At 29.7% G+C, this 17576-nt stretch overlaps 1 pseudogene; it reads left to right on the forward strand.

Moving 5' to 3' along the window:
• The window catches only part of LOC115985918, a 48332-nt pseudogene extending 32597 nt beyond the window's left edge, over positions 1-15735 (forward strand).
• The last annotated feature ends 1841 nt before the right edge of the window (positions 15736-17576 follow it).

A 17576-nucleotide genomic window follows, 5' to 3' on the forward strand; every position in this document is an offset into this window, starting at 1 on the left:
TCACTTTATACAGAAGAAAAATTACCAATAATAGCTACATTTTCAATACCGGACTAAATTAACTTTCAAGAGTCACTGTATCGTATGTATCTGTGTGTCTATATATATATATATATATATATATACACACTAACTAAAGATGTGATTTTGAGTTTTTTTTTTTTTTTGTTTTTAAGAGAAAAAAAAGGCCATAGAGAACCTATACACTCGTTCTCCTTGGGCCTTGATATTAGGACATATGTGGAACATGTTTAGAACATATGTCATATAGAATTGGTTAATTCTTTGACAAAACGTATTTTACTTGTAATTGAATAGATCTAAGATGTGTTTAATACTTCAAGGAACAAGAGTTTAAGTCCAAGTATTGAACTCATGCAAATCTGTCCAAGAATCAAGTGAAGAAGTATTGTTCATTAAAACTTGACATATAGCTAGACAAATATATCTATTGATATTTAATTATTCGAAACTTGACAAATAGCTCGACAGCTGTATCTATTGAGAATTATGAAATTCAGATTTCTAGATATGTTTTTCACACATATCCAAGCTGTGTTTAGTTTTTCTTTTATCACAATCCTAGACATATATAAGGATTATTTTAAGAGCCGTCTCAGATGATACAACTTGATGCAAAGGTTTTATTGATGCATATTGTAACCGGAGACAATTTGCCCTAGTTCATTTTTTTTCTTGAAGAAGTTGCTACGTTTGTATGCCGTAGGGTTTTGTAACCAAGGAGCTTCTTGATTTTCATCATGTGGATGAACTGAAGAATTTTGCAGTTAACATCTTTCTCAAGTTGGTGTGTTAGTCACGTATTAGGATTCATACATTGATTAGTTAGTCATGTACTGAGAGTTGTGCATTGAAAGGAGAGATTGTCACTACATTACATGTCCAATTGAGTATTGGGGTAAGAGTTCAACTGTAAGTTGATATAAGATACTGGGATTTCTTTACTTATAACTACTTGTTTTGATAATAGTAGATTCTCGGAAGTGGTGACCTTAAATTCACCTGGTAGGGTTTTACCTCGGTGGTTTTCCCCATTCGTAAACAAATCACCTATGTAAAATTTATTTTCCATTGCCTTTAACTTAGTTGGTGATTTGTTTGTGTTACCACGCTTATTGCATGTAATTAAATCTAATTAATTCACTTGATTAATTAATTGGTTAATTCACCCAAAGGGTCAATGCATTCATGGCCTATCACTTGATTCCATTTACACATATATGTTCAATCTCCTTCTCATTTCACAAACAGATTTAGACTGAGCTTTCTCCAAACTCCAACCTCTTCAAGAAATAGCAGCCAGCAGCTCTCTCTCTCTCTCTCTCTCTCTCTCTCTCTCTCTCTCTCTCTCTCTCTCTCTCTCTCTCTCTCTCTCTCTCTCTCTCTCTCTCTCTCTCTGAGGGTATGTTCATTAAAGTTGTTGCACTAGATTCATGTTCGTTGCATCTTAATTAAGATTTTATTTTATGTCTGAACGATTAAGGTTTTACTGGAAAAATGTTTGGCTAAGGATCTTAAGAAAAATATGGATCTTATGCAAGGTCTTTGTGTCTTGTGCTTAGGGATTACTTCAAATTACATAAAAATCTTATCCATATTTTAGAGCATCCTTAGTACGGCTAATTTGAGTATTGAGATGCACCCAAAAAAAAAAAAAAAAGAGAAAAGAAGAAGCAGAAGAAGAAGAAATCTAGGGCAACAATTTTAAAGAACAAACCATAATGTAAAAATTACTAAAATAAGGCATGCATGTCCTATTTGCTCTTTCACAGAGTTTTCATAACAAACTGTCAAAGATTTCTCAAATTGGTTGGATTTGGAGCTTCATATATGTTTATATTAGTTGCATCTCTCCACCTATTTTCTTTACTGTTTAGGCTTGATACTCTGATTCTTGTATGATTTTGAACTCTAAACAGACAGGATTTGGATCCCTTTAGCCAATTATGTTTAATTTACACATGTTTTATCCCTTTGTAGTTTTTTTTTTTTTTTTTTTAAATGAAAAATAAAAACATGAAAATTTCATATCCAATCCTTTTATTTTTAGATTTTCGATATGTAGTATATTGTTTGGATCAAAAGCAACAAATATATTCTTATATGATAATTACTAACTTGGCTAATTATGACCAGATCTAGGATCGAAGAAGTGGGTATGAGTTGTAATTTTCACGGTCTGATGATTTTTTGCTGCATTTTGTGTTATCTGCTCAAACGGAGAAAAGTTATACTTCAAGGTGGATAGTTAGCAGATTATATATATAATTACATTTACCGTTTTTTTTATTATTTAATTTGATATATGCAAATGGTGAAAATGAAATGCTTGATTAGTGAGCCAGGACACATCTATCAACATCCTTAGTACGGCTAATTTGAGTATTGAGATGCACCCAAAAAAAAAAAAAAAAGAGAAAAGAAGAAGCAGAAGAAGAAGAAATCTAGGGCAACAATTTTAAAGAACAAACCATAATGTAAAAATTACTAAAATAAGGCATGCATGTCCTATTTGCTCTTTCACAGAGTTTTCATAACAAACTGTCAAAGATTTCTCAAATTGGTTGGATTTGGAGCTTCATATATGTTTATATTAGTTGCATCTCTCCACCTATTTTCTTTACTGTTTAGGCTTGATACTCTGATTCTTGTATGATTTTGAACTCTAAACAGACAGGATTTGGATCCCTTTAGCCAATTATGTTTAATTTACACATGTTTTATCCCTTTGTAGTTTTTTTTTTTTTTTTTTTAAATGAAAAATAAAAACATGAAAATTTCATATCCAATCCTTTTATTTTTAGATTTTCGATATGTAGTATATTGTTTGGATCAAAAGCAACAAATATATTCTTATATGATAATTACTAACTTGGCTAATTATGACCAGATCTAGGATCGAAGAAGTGGGTATGAGTTGTAATTTTCACGGTCTGATGATTTTTTGCTGCATTTTGTGTTATCTGCTCAAACGGAGAAAAGTTATACTTCAAGGTGGATAGTTAGCAGATTATATATATAATTACATTTACCGTTTTTTTTATTATTTAATTTGATATATGCAAATGGTGAAAATGAAATGCTTGATTAGTGAGCCAGGACACATCTATCAACCTCAATGAAATTACAAATGATGGGGTGAATGAGGCTAATTTCAGGGTAATTAGCTACACGTGTTAAGGCTGCAACAAAAAAAGAAAATCAAATTGATTATCGTCAAAACACAGTACTAAACTCAGTTACCAGTGCTCTGCAATATTATACACAGAAGTGACGGTACAATAATTTACCATAGTTGTTTGTCTCTGTAATGAAGTCCGAAGGTTGTTAAAATCTTTATCAGGATCTTGAATCTCGTAATTCCACAATTCTAGAACGTCAATGATTTAAACTGCAATTAGAGTCTTCTAAGATTAGGATTTTTATAAGGTAACATTTAAATAAATTTCTATAGTTTCAATTGATTTATATCAAAGGTAAATTAAATGTGTTTAATCATCACATCAGGGAAAATTGGCAAGTGGGCAAAATATAGCAATAAAGCGATTAGGACAAAATTTTGGACAAGGACTACTTGAGTTCAAGAATGAGTTGATAGTCATGCCTAAACTTGATCATATATATGAATCTCATTAAACTTATTGGTTGTTGCATTCATGGAGAAGAGAGGATGCTAATCTATGAATATATGCCCAACAAAAGTTTAGATTACTTTCTATTTGGTAAGAAAAACAATGACTTTTATCTACTTAGTTTTCAAAAAAAAAAAAAAAAAGCATTTATTTATATCACTTTTCCAATAGATTATTGATCACATTAATTGTTTGTATCTAATAGATTCAAATAGAAGCAAGTGTCTAGATTGGAAAAAACATTTCAACATTATTGAAGGAATCACTCAAGGATTGCTTTACCTCCACAAATACTCAAGCCCAAGAATAATTCATAGAGATTTAAAAGCTAGTAACATACTCCTTGACAAGAATATGAATTCCAAGATTTTTGATTTTGGCACGGCAAAAATTTTCAAACTAGATGAATTGGAAGCAAACGCCAATAGAATTGTTGGAACGTAGTAAGTTAACAATACGTCCTTATAATTGTAGTAATAAAAGACCTACTTATATCTTAACTATTACATATGCACAATTAAATCATTTGTGAAATTATGTCATTTATTGTGTTTTGATGTAGTGGTTATATGTCTCCTAAGTATGTTATGGAAGGTGTTTTCTCCATAAAGTCTGACATATATATATATATAGCTTTGGAGTCTTAATGCTTGAAATTGTGAGTGGCAAAAAAAAAAAAAAAAACAATGTTAACTGCACACTCAATCTAGCAAGATATGTATGTCAATCAAATTTAAGCTTTGAATTTTATTTATTTTCATTGTTATGTGTGCTTCTAATATTGTAAATGATTGTAAGATTTTCTCAGGCATGGGATTTATGGCAAGCAGGTGAAGGGTTCGAATTAATTGATCTAGCAATAAGTGATTCATGTATCAAATATAAGGTATTGAGATGGATCCATATCGCACTCCTATGCATACAGAATAATACTGATGATCGACCTACCATGTTAATTGTGTTGTCTATGTTAACAAATGAAAGTGTACCATTGCCTTTGCCAAAAAACGCACCATTTTCTTTAGGATGAAATGGCATTAGGGCAAGTATTCCTAATAAAGACTCAAAAGTTCTTGCAGTAGATTTCCTGTCCACTTTTGTTTGGACGGATGATATAGAGTCTTTTGTTCAGTTGCAAATACGTTTTGTGGGCATAGGTTCAGGTTTACCTTTTCTCCCCTGTTAACTTTCTTTGCATAATGCATAGCCATAAAGGTGGCTCATATATAATGGCATTGTGTAGAGGATTGTCAATTTCATTTTTCATGTAACTGATTAGAACTAAATCTAGTATCTTCACCTTTCAAGTTTCAACTACGCAAGAAATGTGCAATTTTCTTTGTCATAGATATCATCTTTGTTAGGTTCTAAAGTGTAGGACTTTATGTATTTAGAACTCTAATTTGTATTGTTGGCAAACCATGATCAAAATAATGTGTTTAGAAGTATTTAAAGCTAGCTCAAAGTTGTATGTCAATGTAAAGTTGGAATCGAGTGTAAAGCAGAAAGCATTGTGGCTTTCGGCCTGGCTCGATCGATCGAAGCTTAGGCTCAACCGATCGAAGTTCGGGCAAATTGCTTTTCTGCAGAATTTTCCAACTCAACCCTAGTTGTTTTAAAACGTTTGTAGGGTTTCTTATTTGTCCTAAGTATAAAAGACAAACCCTAGCCACGTTTTAGTGTTGCTCAGATTGCGGTTTGTGTAAACTCTTGTGAGATCTAGAGGAGTTTTCCTTTACACAAACTTAGGGTTTTCAAGGAGGAGATATTCTCTACACCTTGATAATCAAAACAGTTGCTACCATTAAAACTTAAAGAATACACAAGCGGGGGTGCTTGTAGCTAGTAGGAATCCAAGAAAGAAGGAGTCCGTGGATTCGGAGCTTGCACGTGGTCATGTCAGTAAGTTCTATTGGTTGGTAGTATTAGGAAGTTGAGCGGGGGTGCTTGTAAGTCCTTTTGTATGAACTTCGATTCTTTCAGATAGTGGATTCAAGTTTACCTTGAAGATAGCTAGATCAAATTCTCCCCAGGTTTTTACCGGTTTGGTTTCCTGGGTGATCATATCGTGTGTTATTTATTTTCCGCTGTTTTGCATGATTTGATCTTTATTATTGTGATAACCTAGACTTGTTTAATTGGACTAAATAACAATTTTGCTAATTACCTAAATTTAATCAATTGTTTAAGAAGTCTAAAAACTGTCAATCTTGTCTCTTGCTTTTTTTTTTAACATTTCTTTTGGAAAATTCGATCTCTTTGATGCATTATTCAATTTCTTACATATTTACGTAGTATACTTGCTAAAACGGCACAGTCAATCAAGTTGATTTTGGTATCTCTAATTTTTTTTTTTTTTTGGGAGAAGATGGCGTCTTTGAAGTTGAATAAACGCGAGCGTGCCGTGGAGATTCTAGCCTTTTGCCCTTAATTTTTAAAAAATTTAGCAATATGCGCGTACATACACTGACACTAATTAATGACCATATTAGTTATTTCATATTTGAACCTGGTATGGGGACTTATAAAAAAATTTTGCAGGAAAACGCCGCTATAGGGCCCTAAAACGTCAATATTAAAAAACGCCACTAAGGGCTTACACTTACAAAATTTTTTTTGCAGGAAAACGCCGCTATAGGACTTTAAAACGTCACTACAAGGCCTAAAAACGCCACTATAGGGCACCCTGAATATGGGCCAATCACACTTTTAAAAAATTTGCAGGAAAACGCTGCTATAGGACTTTAAAACGTCACTATAGGGAAAAAACGCGACTATAGGGCTATGAATATGGGGTGATTACACTTATAAAATTTTTTTTCGCATGGAACTCGATTTCCTTAAACTCGAGTTCCATACAATTTTTTTTTCTTTTTTAAGTTTGATCGGGCATAACTCGATTTTCTACAAATCGAGTATTTAATTGAACTCGATTTTAGAATAATCGAGTATCAAAACAGGGGCACGCTCCTATATAGTTTGCAAACAGGGGCATATTGCCAATTTTTTTAAAAATTAAGGGTAAAGGGCCAGAATCTCTACGTGCCGTGTAGTAGCCGCGTACACACTGACACTAATTAATGACCATATTAGTTATTTCATTTTGAAACAATAAACAAACAATATCCCAAATTACTGCAGGATATTCTACAGGGCACCAATAGGGTATTATGTCATGTTAAATTATGAAAATAATATTAAAATTGTCATCATATATATATATATATATATATATTTTTCTGATCAAACGTTAATTAATCACTATATTTTTTTTTTCTTTACCATTTTTTTGTTGCATTTGTTTTCCATGTTATGGTTTAAATTAGACTAATTTTGTTTATGTTTTTTTTAAAAATTAATTTATAATATTATTTTTTCCAAAAAATATATCCAAAATAAGGGGGACTGCACAGGATTGTTTATTTTAATTTTTTATTTTAATGAGCAATTAAGGGAATAACAACAAAGGACTAGCTGATGCAAGTGGAAAGTCACAAGAACCAAAACGTATTTGATTCAAAAACAAATAACCTGTAATCTACAAAGGTTTTGTAAATCCACAAAGAAAGTTATTGGAATGCACCAGAAAACTAATAGAGAAACAAAATTTAAAATTTTATTAAATTAAATACTTTTCTTTTTTGTAAAGGATTGGAGGCCAACTTAAAGACTATATATATATATATATATATATATATATATTTAATAAAACTTGAATGACAAAAAAATATATTCTAAAACATATTCTAATTAACACCCTGCCATAATAGGACCCTAAACCTAATTAAAATTTGAAAAATTATATGATAATATAAAAATTAATAAATAGCAAAAACTATACTTCTTATTCTGTCCTACATGATCACTAGCCATCAGTTAAGGAGATCTGATTGGGAAGGGAATGATTGGAAAACTCAAGTTTCTAAGTTACAGGTTGCAGAAATTTTCCAAGGATTTTTTAGGCTACCTATTCTTTGAAGCCAACATGCGTGAAGACATTGTTTCACAAAGAATGGGCGTAATCTTCCATTCAATAGCAAAGAGTTATGCATGAAAAAGAATTTATGAGAGATGAGGGAATTCTTTTTCAATATATATATATTTCAAATTTAAGAATTGAATCAAACTAAACTGCCAAGAGTTTTGTGTTATGATTCTAGTGTCTCACATAAATTAAGTGTAATTTTAACCATATGTATATAAGCACTTGAGCACCCTCACCATGCAAACCTATTTTCAAAAGTAGTTCTTCCCATGAATTTATGTATTATTTGATATTGGAATATCAACCTATCAATTACTCACTAATGGCCAGACATTTGAGGAGAGCTAAGATAAAGGTTCACTTCATTTTGTCAAAGGTTTTTTCCATTTTGAACCTTGATAGACATGAGTCCCCTTGATTAACAAAAAATATACAAAGATTTTCTTCAGAACAATTCTTGTTCTTTCTCTGACAGTTTATTTCAACAAGATGAAAGATCTTATGTGCAAGAATGATATTGTGTTAGAGAATTAGGTCAATTAGGTTTCAGTTTTTAGAACAAGGCAATGTGAGTAGCGTATACCTGTTTTACCGTCCTATAAAGAAATAGTGGGAAAATCCTCACCGCCACTCCTACTCATTGTTACACACCAAATTCAAATAGTCACTCAATTAGTGTATATTTCAAGTTTTCCATTTACCTTTTAGTTTATTTATTTATTTTTTTTAATAACTTTAAAACTTCACTTTTTTAAGTAGAGTATATTTTAGTTCACTTTAAGCGAAAGAAATTAAGTATGTTGATGCCAAAGGGAGTTTTCGTTCTTTTGAAATATTGACCTCTTAAGAATTTGAAGAATGTTCTATCAAAAATTAAATAAAAAAAAATAAAAAAAAAGATTGAAGAATATTGATTCTTTTCAAAAAAAAAAAAAAAGTTTATTTATTATCCATAGTTCATTTGAGAAATTAATTTATGGTATTTGTTTTTTTATGCTCTGTTTGTTTAGCCCAAAAACCTTATGTAAAAATAATTTTTCATGTTTTCCAATATTTGGTAGTGTCAAAAAAAAAATATATATATATATCAAAGAAAAACTATATTTGATCAATAGAAAAAATATGGCTTAATTTATGGAAAACAACTCTATCTAACAACAAGTTAAATAAGGAAAGTTATGAAACTTTTTTCAACTCATTTAAGGTTGTTACCAAATATAATAAAAAAAAAAATGAGATAGTTTTATAGAAAATGCTTTTTGAAAAATAACTTGTTTTATAAAAAATATTATTGCCAAAACAAACAGAACATTAATAAGATCAACTGAGAGTGATAGACGCAAGGGCAAAAAATTATTCCATATAAGATACATTATGTGTTGTGATTTGTTGGGTTAAAGGTTTGCCCGATGTTAGAGAGTTTTTTTTTGTTTTTTTTGACTTTCTTCTTCTCATTATAGGCCCATTAGGTAAAGGATGTCGAAAAAAAAAAAAACATATCCCTAAACCTAATAGGCCTTTCAAGAAAAAGAGAAGAGGAAGTAAAATAAAAAAATAAAGACAGAAACAAAAAATGATGCCAACAATCCTCCTTCTCACACAACCATTTCAAGATTAAAAAAAAAAAAAAAAAAAAAAAAAAAAAAAAAAAAAAAAAAAAAAACCATGGTCCTCATTTCTTAAAAGAACCTTCTTCTTTCTTTTTTTTCATTTTATATATATATATATATATATATATATATATATGTAAAAAAAAGAGGCTGTATTATTTATAAAATATAGTTCATTACATTGTTCCACACTAAATATAAAGAATGATAAAATAAAATTCAAAAACCAAATATAAAAATAAAAAAAGAAGTCACTACTGACAAGCCACTCATTGTGATATGACATTTATGATTTTAAAATTGAATGATTAAAGAGCAAAAGGAAAAGTGAGAGGTTTAGTAAAGGATAAAAAAGGTCCACATTTTGAAAACGGAAAAATGGTTTCAACTTTCATCAATTTTTATTCCAAGTGTTCTTATATTTAAATGATGAATAAGACTAGCGCATACATGACTATTAATATATAATTATTTTTTTCAAACAACTTTAAAGTATGATTGTTTAGTCTACCAATCCTATATTAAAATTTTCAGGTTACTTCTTAGTTCTTACCAAGAAGTCGAACAAGATCATTAAGTCTAACCTTATATTCCTTGGTAATAATCAATTTTAAGACTGTGACACCGCAATCCTCAGGTCAACAATATTATTCGCTTTAGAGTTCATACAATATTATTCGCTTTAGAGCTCATACTTATCATGACAGCTTATACCTAGTCCTCAGTTTGCATTGTTAGCTTTTATTTGAGAACCTTTTGTTCTTTGCAAAGATGTCTAACCATCTATCAATAAGTTTTAAACAACTAACTTTTTATCTAATTTTAAATTATATCACAATCTATCACTTTCCCTCTATCATCCTTCCTTATGAACCCAACATCTAGGACCTTTTATTGCGATGTGGGACTCTTGGCAAGCTAGCGAGAATGCCTTATACGTGGATTGAATATCCAAAATGTTAACAATGTGTTTTTCTTTACATTATGCTTGGGAGAAACAAAGTTATGAAGGGTCTTACCTCCAAAGTAGACAATATTGTTTAAGGCTTTACATTATGATATTAGAGCATTAGCATTGGAAAATGCTAATGCTATATCTAAGGAAAATTTAGCATTTATAACCTTAAAATCATCTACATCAGAAAATGGTAAAGGCAAGTATTGTAAATTTTTTACAATACTTGCTACAGTGCAATTCTATCTTTAGAATTGCACTATAGCAGAATTGTATAAAAAAAAAAAGTATTTTATCTCCACTCTCTCTCCTCTGTCTCTCATCTCTTTCATTTTGTCTGTGCCCCTCTCTCTCTCGTCTCTGCTCTCCGTCTTCTCTCTCGTTTCTGCTCTCTCATCTCTCTCATTTTTTTTGAATGGATTTGATCCGATGGCTCCAGTGATGTTTTTTTTTGAATGGGTTTGCTCCGGTGGCTCCGGTGATGATGTTTTTTGAATGGGTTTGCTCTCTCATCTCTGCTCTCCATCTTCTCTCTCGTCTCTGCTCTCTCATCTCTCTCATTTTTTTGAATGGATTTTCTCCGATGGCTCTGGTGATGATTTTATTGGATGGGTTTGCTCCGGTGGCTCCGGTGATGATGTTTTTTTTAATAGGTTTGAATGGGTTTGCTCCGGTAATGATTTTATTTGAATGGGTTTGCTCCGGTGATGATTTTTTTGAATGGGTTTGCTCCGGTGATGATGTTTTTTGAACGGGTTTGAATGGGTTTGCTCCAGTGATGATTTTTTTTTTTAATGGGTTTGCTTCGGTTTTTGATCGGTGGCTTGGGTTTCAAATCGGCGGTGTGGATTGGTTGATCAGCGGCGTGGATCGGTGGCCTGGCCTGGGTTTTTGATCGGTGGCCCAGTTTTTGAATGGGTTTGTGTTTGTGTGTGTGGCTTGGCTTTGTTGCTGGGTTGTGTTTGTGTGTGGCTTTGTTGCTGGTTTGATGTTTGTGTTTGTGTGTGTGTGGGTGTGGTGATGGGTTTGGATAGGTTGATCGTTGTATAATGGGTGTGTGTTGTGTGTTGAATCGGTGCTGGGAGAGAGGAATAAAAATGGTTGTTGAAAAGCCCAAGAAAATAAGCTGAACGGTTGGGAAGAAATAATAAAGAATGGGTTAAAAAATAATATTTTAATAAAAATAGAGTTTTGGGATGTAGAGGAATTGTAAAATGGTATGGTATATTGATAAAGTGGTGTTTTAGAATGGTAAAATAGAATAGTATTGGAATTTTCCAATGCTAATGCTCTTAGAGTTTTGACTTAATTGAAAAGTGTGGGCCCCATATGTGAGGATGTATGTGCCTATAAGGAAATGGATTGTAGTAGTCCAAAAGGAGGCCCTCCCATCCATAGAACCTCACATCATCTGGATTAGTTAAAGGAGAAGGCCTTATATGTAGGTTGAGTATCCAATATATATAAATATATATATATATATATTTATATATTTATATTTATATATTAACATCATGTTTTCCTTTAGTTTGTACCTGGAAAAACAAAGCCGTGAGGTGTACAGGCCTCAAAACGGACGATATTGTTGACGAGAGAATTATGGTCTTACAAAGACAAATGATCACCAAGATTGGTGTCAACGAAGAACAAAATTTGCCCAAATAAATATTGATTCTTTTTGCTAGAGGGCTTCTGTCACGCAATTATGGTTTCATATTCTTTTAATAATTATTCTATTGGGCCTTTGGTTTGAGTGTCAAAGGACTTTCTAATATACTAATATAACTTCGCTGCTTAGCATAATATGATGGATAATGACAGAGATCGACCTTATTAAATCTTATGCTTTTGTTGTAGACAGACCATACAAATGACAGCTAGCATTTTTATCAATTTAAGCTGCACTAGATACATTTCCTTGCTTTTCTCGCGTGAAAATATGAACTTTATTTTTGAGGAACAGAAATATGAACTTAGATAAGCTAAAGTGCTCAGGGCCGCTTTGCTTGTAAGCGAGGGGAACAGAAATATGAACTTAGATAAGCTAAAGTGCTCAGGGCCGCTTTGCTTGTAAGCGAGGGGAACAGAAATACGAACTTAGATAAGCTAAAGTGCTCAGGGCCGCTTTGCTTGTAAGCGAGGGTGGTCCGGTCACAGGACCACCCTGACTTGAAAAAAAATGTAGATATACATTTGCCAAAAAAAAAAATTTAAAATTATATATTAAACTAATTTATTGTGACCACCTAATAAAAATGTTGAACAACCTAACTTGAGAATTACAAAAAAATTGGGTTCAATAAAAATAATAGTGATGTTGCATATAAAAAAATTTTACAATAATTTCACAATAAATTTTATGTGTTACTAGCCTCTGAGCACGCACTCACGCGCGTGCTCAGAGGCTCTTCTATTTTTTGAGTAAGGGTTAATTTAGAACATTTATTATAATTTGGAATTATTACATTTTTCAATCACAAAAAAAAACCTAGGAGTGTGATAAGTGTCATGTGTAGAGAAATAATTTTCCAATCACAATAATTTTTCATCACAAAAAAATTTAGGGGTGTGATTGGAAAATTATTTCTCCACACACTTATCACACCCCTAGGTTTTTTTTGTGATTGAAAAATGTAATAATTCCAAATTATAATAAATGCTCTAAATTAACCCTTACCCAAAAAATAGAAGAGCCTCTGAGCACGCGCGTGAGCGCGTGCTCAGAGGCTAGTAAACATTGACTTAGTATCTTTGTATACATTGGCATACAATTAACATGCCAGAGATTACGGATTTTATCAAAATGATAAGATTCCAATCAATGAAGAATGTTTAAACAGCTTAAACTATAATCTCACCACTGACTTCTTGCATAGCCTTATGCTCAACTGGCATATTGCGTGCCAAGTTACGGATATGGGTAACATTAAAAATTTCCACTTTCTATCCCACGTTAAACATCTGAAGTTTTCCTTTTTTTTTTTTTTAATACCTTTTTGGTGTTGTTGATGTTGGTTTTTTTTTTTTTTTTTTTTTTTTTTTTCAAATTTTATATATGACAGTTATCATTTTTTGTCATGTACTATTGCTCAAAATCGCACTTTAAATTTAGACCAAAGCATTAAACTAAGTATATACTCCTCTCTTAATTTAATCTTTAATTTACTTTTTGAAATAAATAATACGTTTTTTTTAATGAAAAATGAAATCGTTTTTATTGTTTTCTCATTTTCGAAAATTCAAAGTATTTACATCTTGTACTTTGTCTTTTTTTTTAATATATATATACACACATCTATCCATTTACTATTTTAAAAATCCTACTTTTTAGCATCTCACGTTTTCCTTTTTTATTTTTTTAATCTCTTCCATATTTTGGAAAAAAAAGACTCCTACAATAAAACTACTACTATAATTTCTCCTTCCATATCCTTATATTTAGGCACTAACATAATTGATTTTGAAAGAAAATAAAATGCTAAATTTTAGGGAAAAAAATTTTAAATCTAATATTCCATTCTTGTAAAGTCTCTCACGTTCTCTCTCTCTCTCTATCTATGTACTATTTAAAAAATTTCCACTTTCTATCCCACGTTAAACATCTCAAGTTTTCCTTTTTTTTTTCTTTTTTTTTTTTTTTTCAAATTTTATGTATGACAGTTATCATTTTTTTTCTTTTCCTAAAATGTAGTTTTTTTTATCCTAAAATTTAGTCATTTACTACACATCCATAACATCATATTATATCATATTATATATAATAAAAGTTGGGCTTAGACGCCGTTGTTGTGCCACATGGCTTCACCAAATTGGAGAAATTTTAATAAATTTTTAGATTTTAAGAATAGATATATACATATTTTTTGGATAAATATGACAAATCAAGTAATGAAAGAAAATAGTATTTCATTTACCACTATAATAGTTGTGTCTATCTAAAATATCATATTATTATATATAATAAAAGTTGGTCTTAGACGCCGTGGTTGTGCCACGTGGCTTCACCAAATTGCAGAAATTTTAATAAATTTTTAGATTTTAAGAATAGATATATACATATTTTTTGGATAAATATGACAAATCAAGTAATGAAAGAAAATAGTATTTCATTTATAACTATAATAGTTGTGTCTATCTAAAATATTATCAACAAAACTTAAAATTAATAAAATAGAATTACCTAAGGATAGAATTTAAATAAAAAAGAGGGATAAAAAAACGTAAAAGAAATAAAAAAGATCGAATTAGCATTTTTTTTCCTACGTTTCTTTAAAAAATGTATAAGGAAAAAAAAAAAAAAAAAAAGAAGAATAAGAAGAAGAAGAAGATACAACTTGCATTTTACAATACTAATATTCAGTCCCACCCGCCACTCTTTTTTTTTTTTTTTAAAAAAAAAAAAACAAAGATTAACAATGCAATCTCACTACCATACTAGGACTCTCTCTCTCTCTTGCTGCAAAGCATACCTTTTTCCTTTTCCATCGGCCAAGACTTTATCCTGAAATATAAATATAAATATATATATATATATATATATCATAAACTACTCATTTTTCAATAGAATAGAATTATCTAAGGATAGAATTTAAATAAAAAAGAGAGAATTTGAGTTTCACCTAAACTACTTCTTTTTGTTCATATCAACTTCTTTACAACCTAAAATTCCCACTATATATACATAGAGTTTTTTGGTGTTTCATTATTTCTGCTACGTAATTTACAATTATTTGCTATATTCTTCCTTTCTCCTCTTTGCCTTACTGACAACCTTACAAATAATTTTTTTTCTTTTATCAAATTGAATAGATTTTGTGTATTTGTTGCCTTTTTATTATATATAATATGATGTTTGATCACACCTTTTAGTGGTTTTTTTTTTTAGAAGTCAATATAACAAGCAATATATATTTGTATTTTTTTAATTTCATATTACATGATTATTTGTTGCTAACATCAATATTTTATAATGGATTTAATTTGTTATGGCTTCTGTTTGGTGCTTTGTTCCATGTAATCTATATTCTTTAATTAAAAGCAAAATTTGTTGTCAAACATGAAATTGGATATGAGAAAATTCATTCGTCCAAATTTCTATGTAAGTCTATCTTTACTTAACTCCGTTTTTTTTAATAAAAAATTTCGATATTTTTTCATTTATGAATTGAGGTTTATATATATATATATATATATATATCAAAATTCCTTATAACTATCAACCACGTTCTCTTTCTCTCTTTCTCATTTGCAGATTCAACTGATGTTGCATTGATGATTGTTGGCACCGTTGGAGCCATTGCAAGTGGGTTAGGCATGCCCCTTATGACAATATTGTTTGGCCAAATGATCAATAGCTTTGGCAACAACCAGAGTAGCAACACAGATATTGTTAGTATAATTTCCAAGGTATAAATAGACAACAATATACGGGCTAAGAAAATAAGGTTTACTTCAATCTTTATGAATGGAAAGATGTGACTTAAACTTCTGATTTTATTTTTTTATTACTTTCCCATTTTATAGCATGTGTAGGAATGCATTTGAATCCTTGATCCTTCTTTTATATTTTTAGAATTAATGATTAAATATGGTTAGAATTAATAGATTAATTTTAACAATTTTCTTATTTGATTTTTATGTTACATCAAATTATCAAGATGTTCTACACGTGTATTCTTGAATTATTAACTTTAATTTTAATTTATAATATTATCAAGATTATATTAATTTTAGATTTATCAAATGTTTAGTACTTTTTTAAAAAATAATTATCAATTTAAAATTCAATTTGGAATTATCAATTTAATTTAGTTTTAGGAAGAAATCTTACCCCTTATTTTAGTGAGATAATTATTTACCCTTGATAATTTTTTCTTTTATCTTTATTGAATCTACTAAAATATATAATTATTTATACATTTATTTATAAGCTTTTTCATAAAACCGTGCAACGCACGGGACTATAACTAGTAAGTAAATAAAACTTAAATTGGAAATTTTATGTGAAGAGATACATGTTAATTGTATACAAAATAAATCTCACGTTTTCCTTTTTTTTTTTTCTTTTTTTTTTTTAATGTCGTCCATATTTTGGAAAAGAAAGACTCCTACAATAAAACTAATACTATAATTTCTCCATCCATATCCTTATATTTAGGCACTAACATATCTGATTTTGAAAAAAAATAAAATGCTAAATTTTAGGGAAAAAAAATTAAAAGTCTAATATTTCATTCTTGTAAAGTCTCTCACGTTCTTGGTGTTGTTGATGTGGGTTTTTTTTTTTTTTTTTTTTTTTTCAAATTTTATGTATGATAGTTATCATTTTTTGTCTATTTGTAAAATGTAGTATTTTTAATCCTAAAATTTAGTCATTTACTACACATCCATAACATAAGTAAATAAAAGCTTAATTTGAAAATTTTATGGCAAGAGATACACATTAATTGTATACAAAAGAAATATAGTTTCTATTACAAAAGAAATTTGTTTTACAACAGTTTCTTAGATAACAACCACTTTATGTGAGGTTTAATACATATAATAATTCTTGTAAAGTCTCTCACCCGAACTTATCTAATATTCCATTCCAATGACTCCTCAATGCAATCCAAAAAGTTTGTGCGTACGTGAACCTGAGAGAGATAAAAGAATTAGGGTTAAACCAAGTATTTAAAAAAAAAAAAAAAAAAACTTTAATTAACAAACCAACGTTTGAATGTATATGTTGTTAAAGATAATAGCTTAAGTTTGTTAGAGTTTGTGTTTGAAATTTTTGAATTCAAATAGAAATAGAAAATTCTTCTCCAAAAAAAAAAAAAAAATAGAGTAAAGCAAACATTTGAATAAAATAGTAGTTATCCGAAATTGTTGGTAGTGATAGCATATAAGGATAAAAGAGATTGTGATAGAGAACATAGTGAGATTTTACTGGAAATTTGAATTTCGAAAATTTGCAGTAATTTAAGAAACGTTTAGTGGTTGTAGCCTTGCATTGTGTAGATAAAAAAATAATAGTCATAAATTATGTGGATAAAAAAATTATGGAATAAAAAATAATAGTAATGAAATTGATAATTTCTCAACAATCAAAGCAACGCAAATAAGATTCTAGATCGAATACTAATAAAAGGGCAAAATTTATATACAATTTCTTAAATTACTTAATTACATTTAATTAAATAATCACATTAACCAATAAATTACATAGTTGATTTTTTTTTAATCATTGAAACGACAGAAATCACACCATTGAATATAAATTTTTTTTTATTTTAGATTTTATTTTTAGTACTGAATTGCTGAAAATAAATAATTAATTATAACAATTAAAAAGCGAAACCTAAAGTTTAGACTTTAGACTTTTAAATTGA

This window comes from Quercus lobata, chromosome 4 (assembly GCF_001633185.2).
Source record: "Quercus lobata isolate SW786 chromosome 4, ValleyOak3.0 Primary Assembly, whole genome shotgun sequence".
In the NCBI taxonomy this organism is placed as follows: domain Eukaryota; kingdom Viridiplantae; phylum Streptophyta; class Magnoliopsida; order Fagales; family Fagaceae; genus Quercus; species Quercus lobata.